The 12,754-nt window shown below is 37.1% G+C and overlaps 1 pseudogene; it reads right to left on the bottom strand.

Annotated features, from left to right (window-relative positions):
• Nucleotides 1-10,577: 10,577 nt before the first annotated feature.
• Nucleotides 10,578-12,141, bottom strand: LOC134254140 (uncharacterized; annotated as a pseudogene).
• Nucleotides 12,142-12,754: the final 613 nt, after the last annotated feature.

Raw genomic sequence — 12,754 nt, forward strand, 5'->3', positions numbered from 1 at the left:
CACTTCAAAAAAATGTTGAAAAATAGAACTATTATACTTCATAAGGATTCTTAATAAATATCACAATATTGGTAAATGAAATTCAAACTCAATATTCATCTACTTAGTTGCATTAATACATTCAAAGTTTTTCCGAGTTTATATGCACCCCAAAACGTGACAAAAGTGTAAGGTTGTGTTGTTGGCAATGCCTTTGAGGTCTATAGATACTTGTTTTGAGTTTTAAAAAATAAAAGCTGCGTGGTGACTGCACTTTTCAAATACGAGCTATATGTGTCACTTCCTAGAGAAAACACGCTTTTTGGAGGTATTCACCTGTGGCGGTATGGAATCACGTGACATATCTATTCTTAGCAGGTCAACAAGAGGTTAATCTTATGTAAATGTACTCACCAAACAGATTCAAAATCATGATACTTTTAAGCAAAACACATAGAGCGCAAGGTTGTTCAACAAAGATATTTTCACACAATCTGTATATATATAATATACATATAATATTTTAATCCCGACTTCTATTGAAGCCAGTGACTTCCTCAACTGCAGCATAGAGGAAGGGAAGCAAAGAAAACCAGGGCAGGGCTGACTGTTTTGACTCTTATAGCAAGTACCTAGAAACAAAGAATGAAGAAATGCAGAAAAACCATGCAGAGAATCACCCTGCAAGAACAATAACTGAATATGCAACTACTGAGTATAGGAAACCAACATCAATGTTCAAGCAGCAATACCTTCTGCTAGATGCTGTCATGAAAGGAAGGAGTTGGACATTTTCTGTTTTATAATGAAAAAGAACATAGACTCGAAGCAGAAATACCCATTTCTTAAGAATCTTCAATTGTCTGTTCCACAGACACAGGGTCACAGATATTAATCCAGGGTGCCAGAATGTTACAGACAGCAATGTCTGAAATGCAGGAATATCACACCCAGGAGATGAAAAAGGCTTTCAACGGGAAGATTAACAACATTCCTTCCTTGTCACCATCTGTTGTCGGGTACATATACAAAGAGTTGGCATTTGATGGCAGCCAAACTACAAATCCAGTAATGCAAGAGCGTTTGCGGCTCATTTCATTGTGCTAAACAGATTTATTTGCTGATCTGAGACATGCCAATCCAGGAAAACCTAACACAAAGTTTAATGTGTTTTTTGAAAAACTTCAGGATGCACTTGAGGATATTACAGCTACTGATGACAGGAGACACGGCATTGCAAGTAAATTTATATCAGTTCCAGACATGATCCAAAGAGCTGTATCTACTTGTCCGCCTGGCACCCCTGTTCCTTCACCAAGTCTTGTGAAACTACAATTTGCATCAAGAAATCTATATTGCCAAGGAGCTTTGAATTTTACTTCTCGGTTGAATGTACAATTCAAAATTCAAAGAAGACAACTACGCACGACTCATCCTGACAGCCATTTTTGTAATGCCTAGTTGACATTTTTGATGAAGGACTCTCAGGACACAACTCCTACGGCATCAACTTCTAATTACGTGTATGAATTACCAGTGCTCGCCGCTCATTCTCAATCTAAGTACAACGAGACATCAAATGTTTCTTAACTTCTTCTAGATCTTAAAAACGAGATGAAAAGCATGCATGAAGAAATGAAATCCCTGAAAATGCAAAAGAAAAGTCAGGATAGTGACGGAATGCGGTGTTTCTACTGCGGAAAATTGGGCTATTTAAAGGACTGTCGAAAGCGCAAAAGAGATGCAGAAGCACAGGGGAAAACCCAGAATCATCGTACTAGTAATTTAAACGGACCAGGCCTACGGATGAGAGCCGACTTGTAGGCAATAAAAACAAAGGCTCACCACAAGTCATGAAAATGGTCGGGAATAGCCCTACAATCAACTTAAGGATTAATGAAATTGTAGTTCCATGTATCTTCGATACGGGATCGATGGTTACGACTATTTCTGATTCATTTTTCAATAACTTCTTGAGAACCAATTTTGAAATACAGTCAGATTCTCATTTGCTCTGACTCAAGGCAGCAAATGGACTAGAAATCATATACTTTGGGTACATTGAAACATATGTGTATTTACCAGCCATCCACAACACCATCGAGGATAGGAAAATTCAAATTGTAAAGGATTGTCCGGCGAAAGATGGGATTGACAGACCTGGCCTATGGGAATGAATACGGCATAAAGTCCCGCCGAAAGGGCAAACATCTACTGCGATATGGGACTTCACCTGACGTAGAGTTTCCACGTCCCACAGTGGTTGAATGCGAACCCGTTACATAAACATAATCTCTCTACTCTAGACTGAACTGCTCAAGAGGAGACTCTGTATCACTGAGCCTCGCGGGGAACTTATTGATAATACATCTGGCATAACAATTTTAGGGAACGCCAGTATTGTTCAAACCCTCAATAGACTTCACAATCCACATTCGGAAAGTCAGTATCATTTCGCAATGTAAGAAGAATTTCCAGAGTTAACCATGGAAAAAAAGGTCACTTTGGGTGCTTTAGGGTAGTAACGTTGAACACGGTGACCATTCCTGCGAACAAAGAGGTTTTTATACCTGGAAAGGTTTGTGTACCAGAGTCTGGTCAGCTGCCTTCTCGTGAAAATTTGGTTGAACCGTCAGAGGAAAATACTACAGAGTCGTCTACTGTAGTTGGTAGATCTTTTGTCATGGGTGCGGTAGTACCAGTTCATGTCTTCAATTACACTGAAGTAGTATAAGACGCCTGGCCGACTGGGTCAACTGAGTGCACTTTTGGGGTTGGGGGGATAGCCGGTTCAACTGAGTGCACCCCCTGGGGGGGATAGCCGGGTCAACGGAGTGCAGCCCCTGTGGGGGATAGGCGGGTCAAGGGAGTGCAGCCCCTGTGGGGGGACAGGCTGTTCAATATTTAGGACATTTTTGGCCCTGGGGGATAGGCGGGTCAAGGGGAGTGCAGATTAGGGGATTCTAAGGATAGCCTGGTCAATTCATTACATATAGCCCCTAAATACGGGGTGTTTACACTGTGTTAACATTTTACTATACGCTGCTACTACGATTCATAACGCTGCTACTACGATTTTGGCAACAACTCAAGAATATCATTATGACGTCACGCTTTCATTCACAGTCTAGACGGTCTAGCCAGCCAGCCAGTTCAAACTGGATTTCCTCAAAACAATAACAAATAACACACAAGACCAAAGCAAAAGAACACAGCAATTTTATTCAGAATGAAAATACATCAATTTACTTTTTTCTTCTTCTGTGCCTTATCGGTCATCAGGGGTAGTTTCCTCTTTAGAGTAGTGCTGGGGCCTGGAATCTCTCTGTTTTCTTCTTTTTTTCTTTTTTGTCTCCTTCTTTCACTAAAGGTTTGGTCTGGTGGGTCATTGAGATCTTGGGTTCTTGAGGCTTTTTCTCCAGTTTTTGTATTTCTTTGACGAATTGTTGATCCTCCTCATCCTCTTTACACTGATTAGCCCAATGGCCAAATTTCCCGCACTTGTAACACAGATCTTTCTTGGGGCAATCTGGGGCCCAATGCCCTAATTCTTTGCAGATGAAGCATGGGTCCGTCTGTCTAGTTTTCTTTTTTTCTCCCGATTCCCCTTGTCCTTCTTTTTTCTGGTAAGTGCTTCCTCCTGCTCCTCTCATTTTATCTTGTATGTTAGTAACTTTCGCTTCTAATTTGGATAATTTAGCACGAATCAAACAAAATTCACTTTCATTGTAAGTTTTCAGATCAGTCAGCTTTTTGTCATGATCACTCGCCTTCTCAGCAATATATTTCAGCTTGTTTTCATGATGACGCACCTTCTCACCAATATAATTCAGCTTGTTGTTAAGATCACTCACCTTGTTGTTCGTATCATTCATCTTGTTATCAAGAGCAGACAGCATGTTAACAATTCCATCCAGTGTTGTATTCAAGATGCCCATGTCTTCTTTACTCACATATTCTGGAAGATTATACATGCCCAAATCTAATCCCACTGCATCCTGTGACTCTGGCATGGGGGGTCCTACATACCCTTGAGGTGTCACATAGCTGGGGTTGTCTGGAGTATTCATCAATGCTTCTGCCATAATATTTTTTTCACGTCTGTCAAGTTCGAAATGTCAAGCAAGACTGATCCTCAAATCCCAGCTCCGCTTTATATACCTATCTGTTGCATCATCTTTTTTCTACCTGTTGCATCATCTTTTATATCTATTGCATCATCTTTTTGATACCTGTTGCATCATCTTTTTTATACCTGACTACACAGGTAAATACTTGGCAGCGATTCAAGTTATACTTTTACCTACGTTTTATACAGAGGGGTATAAATGAGAAGAAAAGTCTGGTCCTTTCTTCACAATCGACTATCATGTCAACCTTGATACACACTCACTCTCTGATTTTAGATGGGTATGATTGTTTAGTACGATGGGCACAAAACCACCAAGAATCTCTACCCCCGGAGGCAGAACAAATATTTCAGGAAGCGAGCACTATCATGGAAACCCTTCAGGATTTATGGTTACAATGCCTAGCCTTATCACATCATGCGGCGAGCATGGGGAGACTAGCTACCATACATTTTCTATGTCGACATATGAAAACAATTCTGCCCCAGAAATGGTACGGACTGAACCTGACCCATTATTTCGGAAAGCCTTACAGTTTCCTGACCCATCCCCAAGCGGGCAAAGTGATTTTACTGTGGCAGGACATAGATGCGATGGAGAAAGTATGTATTCAATACGGAATGAAATACCTGGAAATTACACACAGGCTAGGAAATCCCTGACTTTTAATACCAGCCTCAATCAAATCTACGAATTACCCCCCGAAGACCGGAGAAGTCCCTGGATGCAATTAGTAGCGGATCGAATACGATTTCGGAGGAGAATTCGACAGTTAGAAGCATTGTTAGTTTTTAAGAAATAAAATAAAAATCATGTTATACTACATCAGTGTTATGTTATTGTATGACGTCATAGATACACTCGGGTTCGGCCTTTTCCCCTTCAATTTTGCTTTCTTACTGTGGTGGGCGTGTTTACCCAGTGGCCTGATTTTTTTTAGCCAATCACATTTGATCACATGATTAAATTTCCATGTTTCGCACGTGCTATTTGACTATCGTCTGCTATTGTAAATAAATACAGACCCTCCGAGCTCTGGGGCTCATTCTGTTCCTATCTGATTACAGAGAAGAAAGAAGCAAGACCACCATGTCAGGAAATTTTTACTATGAGGATTTGTACCTCATTCCGGGGATCGTGTTTGAGAATATTTTAATTCTCAGACGTTTGGACAATAACCAGGAACTAATGCAAATTAATTTGGCGAGGTTTCAAGTAAACACTAACCGAGGAAGAAGGCCGCACCCATACAGGAGGGAGGCAACCCGCTCGGCATCACCACCACAGCCACCCCGACCTGCGACCCCGGCCCCTCAGGTACAAGCCAGGAACCAGGGGCGGGTTCCCCCCTGGGGGATTTCCGTCTCTATTCGCAACATTCTATGCTACCTTTGCATGACTGACGGCGAGGAAAGCAATTTCCTATGCAGCAGATGCTTACAACGTCCGGCATGCGTGCTGTGTGCTGCCCGGATAGTGGAGCGGGGGCTATCATGCCCCTTATGCCGGAATTCTCAGCCTATAATTCATCCTTTAACCAGAAGACCAGACACAGACAGAAGACCAGACACAGAGGGGGAAAGTGATTCGGATGAAGATATGAATCAAGTAGGCCATGTGGTCCATCACCTGCTCGCCCATTAGAAGAAGAAGAAGAAGATACCGGGGAACCAAAAAAAAAAAAAAATTTAAAAATTCCAGAAAAAACCAAAAAGTTTTTTGATACAAAACAGCCCTTTTAAGGGCTACCCAATTGTTTCGAAAAGATGCCTTCTGTACAGTCGATAAAACAAGAAACGTATTGTGTGTCTTAGAAAAAAAAAGATTTTCTTTTTTTTCTAAAATACAGTCAAAGAAACGATTGTATCTTAGAAAAAAAGAGGATCTTTTTTAATAATCAAAGAAAAAAAGAAACGTTCTGTGTGTGTGTTCAAAAAGAGTACCTTATACAGTCAAAAAGAAACCTTGTGTTTCTTTCAAGTTATAACACCAGGTCACTTTTTAAAAAAATTTTATGTCTCCAAGTACGCCGTAATTTTTTTTATGTAAATTAGATGGCCATTACGAATCTCCGCAAGATTTTACCCCAGTGAAAAAGGCTTGTAATCCATCATGTAGGTCGTTTAAAGTTGTTACACCTTGTTTATAATTGTGATTATGTTATCCCTCACCTATAAGTTTAATGCCAGCTATGCTAAATTACCAATTTCTGTTTTATTTGAGATAATGTTTTGTCATGTGCTTAAAGTATGGCCTGCTATTCATTTTAGGCGGCCATTGTCGAATCTCGCCGAGATTTTACCCCAGTGAAAAAGGCTTGTAATCCATCATGTAGGTCGTTTAAAGTTGTTACACCTTGTTTATAATTGTGATTATGTTATCCCTCACCTATATGTTTAATGTTAGCTATGCTAAATAACCCATTTCTGCGTAATTTGAGAAAAATGTTTTGTCATGTGCTTAAAGTATGGCCTGCTATTCATGTTAGGCGGCCATTGTCGAATCTCGCCGAGATTTTACCCCAGTGAAAAAGGCTTGTAATCCATCATGTAGGTCCTTTAAAGTTGTTTCACATTGTTTATGATTGTGATTATGTTATCCCTCACCTATATATTTAATGTCAGCTATGCTAAATAACCCATTTCTGTGTAATTTGAGAGAATGTTTTGTCATGTGCTTAAAGTATGGCCTGATATTCATGTCAACATTTAAAGTCTATCCTCAAATCAATCTGTCTTTTTAAAAAAAAACCTACATTTTACAAATGACATTTAATATGATTAGAGTATAGGAATTCATATATATATGAGATATTATTTTTTGCATTACATTTATAAGAGGTATTGTCTCATGTAATTTAATAACAAAAATGGGTTTTATTTTTCTATACAGTCCTCATCCTGGAAAGATATGTTCCTAACCAATCCATTCTCTATGAAGTGAAGCCTGGCTGCTGGTCTTCCTTTGCGGAAATACACAGTGAAATAACTTAAGATATAAAAAACAAAAACAAAAACTTGAATCTAAAAAAAAGTTTTCAATGAGATATCATTTTAATTTATTTCATTATTATTATTAAGAAAATTAATGTTTTATATTTTTTAAAAAATTGATAAAAATAAAATAAAATCTGATAATGGAAATCAATACTATAAAGATAGTAAGTTTTTTATATCCAATTACTGATGAATGTCTGAATTTTCCATTAAATATTAACATTATATCACAGGGGAAAGAAAAAAAAACTACTTGAGTGTCTGCTTATGAGTGCATGGGGTGATTGCAGAGAACCTCCTGTTTTCAACAGACTTTAGAGTATGACAGATAAAAAAAGGTACTTTTTTCATTTATTTTTACATCACATGAAAACATACAATTAATAATGATGAAGAATGTACACATGTTTTTCATAAGTGTGTACAAATTGTTCAATATAATGTCTATAATGAATCCAATTTCCTCCTGCTAGTCCACAGCCAATCTTGTAAGGAAAAGCATAAGTCTGGTAAGGTAAATTTTCCCCCATTTCTTGTAAACAAATTTGAAACCATTCCTCTCTGTTTTGTGGGGTATCCTGATAAGTAGAAATTCTTTTAGGTCGGTGACTTGCTTTTCCATAATCCCATTGAGCTAGTAAACAAATGACCACAGGGGTTTGTGAGGGAAACACCTTAATAGTGCCTGGAATTCCTCTATCTTCTTCTACGGCTAAATTTCTAGTCCCTAGAGGTCTGCGAGTGGCATAGAGATTAGCTTGTGGGAATTTCTCTGCCAGACTTTGACTCAATCCATGAGCTTTTACAGTTAAACAATTACATTGATGAACAATAGCTTCTACCTCACAGTTGAGTAAATCACCTTGTATCTCCTGGAGACTCATGATGTAAAATGAATCTATTTTTAAAAACACCCTTGTTTTTATAGAACAACCACAACACAATAAAACAAGTTTTTTTTTTATTCAGGTAAATCTACAATCTCTGGGCTCCAATTCTTTGTTTCTCACATCAGGTTTTAGAACTCCATATTCTTCATAGTCACCTTGTCTATAAAAAGTTCTTTCCAATTCTGGGGTGCTGTAAGACATCTCAAAACAGGTTAAATTATGAATCTTTCTGTACAGGTATCTTCCTTGAACTCTGTTTTTCATTTGAATGAATCCTCTCACATGATGAAGTTTTCCAGTTTCTGGATGCCTTTCTTTTTGTAAGATCAAGAATTGATAATTACTTCCAATGATTTGATCTACATCTTCCTGTCGGCACCCAGGTAAATTAAATATCCAATTGTTGGCTATTCTACCTCTGTCTTGTTTTATGTAAGCAATATATCCATTGCCTGTATTTTCTTTCTGTTTATTTTGATAATGAGCCTTAATATCCTCCAAGAGTTTGTTGTTTGATCTTATGTTTTCTTTTTCCTCCTTCTGAGGTTTATATTCTACAGGATGTTCTTCCATCAAGGGAGGTGGTATAAATACTGCAGGATGTTCTACCATCAAGGGACTTTCTATGTAATCTCTCGCATCATTAGGATCACCCTTTTCTGGACACAATTGGTTATATTCTTCTTGAGAAATGATCTCAATAGTCCCATCATCATGTAATTGAATTGGTATTCCTCTGTCTACATCTTTCTCTGAAAGAACTCTCTCTCCAAACTGAATTTTACTCATTCCTTTACTCATTTCTTTGCTGGAGGTGTTACCCATAATGAAGCCAGTCCACAACTGAGGTGTGTTTTGTACCATGTTTACTATTTATACCTTTTTTAAAAATTGGATCTATTTTTAACCAATCTTTAAAATAACCCTCAACACTTTTTGTTTTGTGTTTTGAAAAAAAAAATCTATGGTTAAAGGGAGATAACCTATTTTTAAAAATGACAAAAAACCCAACAATTTTTTTTCTTTTTATTGAGATCTAACAATAAAATAACAGTTCAATCTTTTATTTTTTATTCACATCTTGACCAGCTCACATTCTTTAAGAGCCTTTTCTTCCTAGCTTCTCTGGCTTCAATAGCTTCAGGTTTCTTCCAAGCTCCTATTTCCCATTCTATCCAATCTCTGGGCTCCAATTCCTTATTTCTCTCCTCCGGTTTCAGAACACCATATTCTTCATAGTCACCTTGTCTATAAAAAGTTCTTTCCAATTCTGGGGTACTGTGAGACATAGCAAATCTGGCAGCGATATGAAGTCTGCACATAGTCAGTCCTCCTTCTGGTTCCTTCATTTGAATGAATCCCCTGATTTGATGCAGTTCTCCTGTCAAGGGATGTCTTTCCTTTTGTATAATCAAATACTGGAAACCAAAGAAGAAATCATCTTGGTTGCTCAGAAACATATCTATATCTTCTTCTTCTTTAGGCTCTTTAATGATGAAAGTCCAATTAATGGCTATCGTGTAACTTCTGTCTGGATCATTAGGATCCTTCACAGGCTCATTCAGGGGTAAATATTCATTCCTAGGTTCCGGATCCAGGGTTTTCAACTCTATTCTTCTTTTTGTTTGAGGAGCGTTGTGATCCCCCTCCATAGGTTCCGTCATTCTTTTTTCTAATAAGGCAAATTTATCTTTATCCATCTCCATGTCTTCTAATATTCTTGGAATTCGTTTGCCAAACTGTCGTTTACTCAACCACATACCCCACCAACTGATGAGGATCGTCTTTAACACCTTGTTTTTATACCCCCCACCTTGAATTGCATCATCTTTTTTATACCTGTTGCATCATCTTTTTGATACCTGTTGCATCATCTTGGCAGCGATTCAAGATTATGACGTCACGCTTCACAGTCAAATGCTCAGTCTAGCCTAACCAGTTCAAACTGGTTTTACTTAAAACACTAACACAAGACAAAACAAAGAACACAGATTTTGATTTTTTTTTTCATTCTTTATTTGTAACAACAAACAACAACAACAAACAACTCATTTACAATACATTTTGATAAAAACATTGACACTTTTGTCCATGACCCGTAGGTAATTTATGATAAGTGTTTTTAAACCAATTCGCTACATATCTGTCCCTTTGTAAAGCCGTACTCTGGTCAAAGGGGAATAGCCACTCGTCGGTTTTCTTTCTTTTCTTGTCTCTTTGATGTAAATAATACATGCAATATTGTCCACACACATCGGTATTCCAGTCTTGATAGCGATACGGATTATAAATCCATTGTTGAGCATGACGCTGGATAAAATCTTGAATTTCTTTTTGTAAGGGAGGAAATCCATAAGAATCGAAATATTCCACCACAGGATTGCTCACATATAGACACATCCAATGTTCTCCAAAAAAAATTACAAGGACTAACAAGGCAATTTTTTTTTGTTTTACTAAATTTGAAAGCGGGTGTTGCAGAAAAAAACATACCATTTGATCTTGGGATACTTTGTAAGAAAATGAAGTCATAATTCAATTCATTCCAATTTTAATTGACTAGTACTTTAAGATAAAAATGTTTAACATGGACTTGAGAAATTTGTTGGCAGTAAACATATGAAGGAGCACTGGAGTGAAAGTTTCTTTTCGATCTCGCTCTCCAAGTTTTAATGCTTTGGACATCATTTCAAGAGGCACATCGTAAGTTAGGTACTCATTTTAACGTTCATGAGGAGGGAGATGTTTAGTTCTGTTTTCTGAAACCCAATGACTGTTCCCTGAACCTTTACTACTGGCGGCTCACATTCCTGGAAACAGAGAATACTATAAATTAATAGACTTAATGAGTATTGTTTTATTTTAGAATTGTGAGTAATTATAAAAAGCAGTACAGTATAATATTAATAGAAAGAGTAAGTGTCTTTTATTGTTGAATTACATCAAACAAGGATAAGACAAAGACACGAAGTGCCAGGGATAGACAATTTAGCTACATTTACCCCCACCCCCCCCCCCTTTAAATAATAGGAATAACAATAACTTTGTTGTAAGAGTAACATTATTATAGGCATGTTTTCTATGATAATATGGTTTTACTGTAAATAAATAACATTTTGTATTATCTGATTTATCATGTACATGCCTTTGAAACAAGTTAATGAATTAAAAATGGGATTACAATTTTACTTCAAGAACACTTTTAGAAGTCGTTGAAACAGAGATCTCCTCATTGAAACAGAGATCTTCCCATTGAAACTGGTCACGACAACATTTGTGATTGATTAGTAATTCCAAACAATGGAGGAGGTTCTCAAGTCCCTCCACAGGGAGACTTTCATACTGTCAGTGTCATCTTTCAGAGAGACACTCTTTACACAAATATTCACTCCTTTCACCTTCACGGTTTTGCTTATATCCTCCTTAAATGAAAAAAAATCAGATTTTGTATATTTGTTTAATGGACGTTGAGATTGAATACTGTTCGTTATTTCCATATCCTTCTTCCTTCATTAAGACATAAAAATATGCAAAATTAATATAGCACTGTAGTTGACAATATAATAAAACATTCTGTTTAATTTTTTTTTAAATTAAGGATGTGCATGCAATATTTCACAGCAATTTGGTAAAGGAATTAAGCTAAAATGACTGACTGTATGTTAAAATCTGTAAGCGTAGTAAATTTAAAATGAGAGTTCTTCAAGTTAATACGGGTACTTACCGACACAATTCTGCCCTTAACGGAGACCAGGGACTTTACAGGCGATGTTTTGACGTCCTTGATGGGACGAGTTATTGCTGGTGGCTCGCACCTTTCTCCATTGTTGCATGTGGAACCTCAATGGCTCCTGTTTTCATTACTTTGGGGTTTTTGGTAACAATCACAGTTGGTCCATTTTCATTCTTTAAGATTTAATTCAGAAGAATAACAGTGTTGTCTGGACTAAGGGATGTTAATTTGGTAGTGTCACAAACAGTGCCCTTCATGGCATCTGTGGAATCCGCTAGACTAACTGTGGCGCATTCCTTTTTTTTCTCCATTGCCCGTTTGATACTTTTAAATGTTACCAACTCCTTCACTTTAAGGGGTTGTGAGTAAGGTTTCTTTCCCTTGCTCTCTCTCAGTTTAGCGACTGTCAGCATCTGTAATAAAAAAAAACATTATTTTCAATTTCGAATATTCAATCAATTAAGAAAAATAAGTACCCTAAATAATTATAATGCTTTCAAATCACTTTAAATTCGGATGGATGTGAAATAGTAGCAAGAAAAGTAAAGTATTAGGTTTATCATACAGTCGTTATGATGTTGAAGGTGAAAGAAATACCGCTACACTATTAGTGTCTATTCATTCTCAATATTACAAAGGGGCAGCAGTTTATATATTCGTGATCTCGCGAAATCTTAATTTTTTTTCTACAGTAATATTTATTATAAGTCTAAAATATCTCGTGGTTTCACGATTCTTCATGTCCTTGTGATAACAGGTGATTCAAAACTTGACCAATAGATATGTGTGTGGTCATGTAAAAGTGTATGTACAGGTGTGGATCCAAAGGGGCGTATAACTATATAACTAAATACCTAAGTTAGTAAAGAATAAGAAGAATAAAGCTTAAACAGAATACTATTATTTATAACTCAATTTTCATTGTTTTAAATAAAAGTATCTCTACTTCATAAACAATGAATATTATCTTATATATCTTACATTATCTCGCAATCTCGTGAGTTCTCATTCAATTCTCCATCCTTA

Source organism: Saccostrea cucullata, unplaced genomic scaffold (assembly GCF_032062105.1).
Source record: "Saccostrea cucullata isolate Sc308-1 unplaced genomic scaffold, CSIRO_AGI_Scuc_v1 ctg2318, whole genome shotgun sequence".
Lineage (NCBI taxonomy): Eukaryota > Metazoa > Mollusca > Bivalvia > Ostreida > Ostreidae > Saccostrea > Saccostrea cuccullata.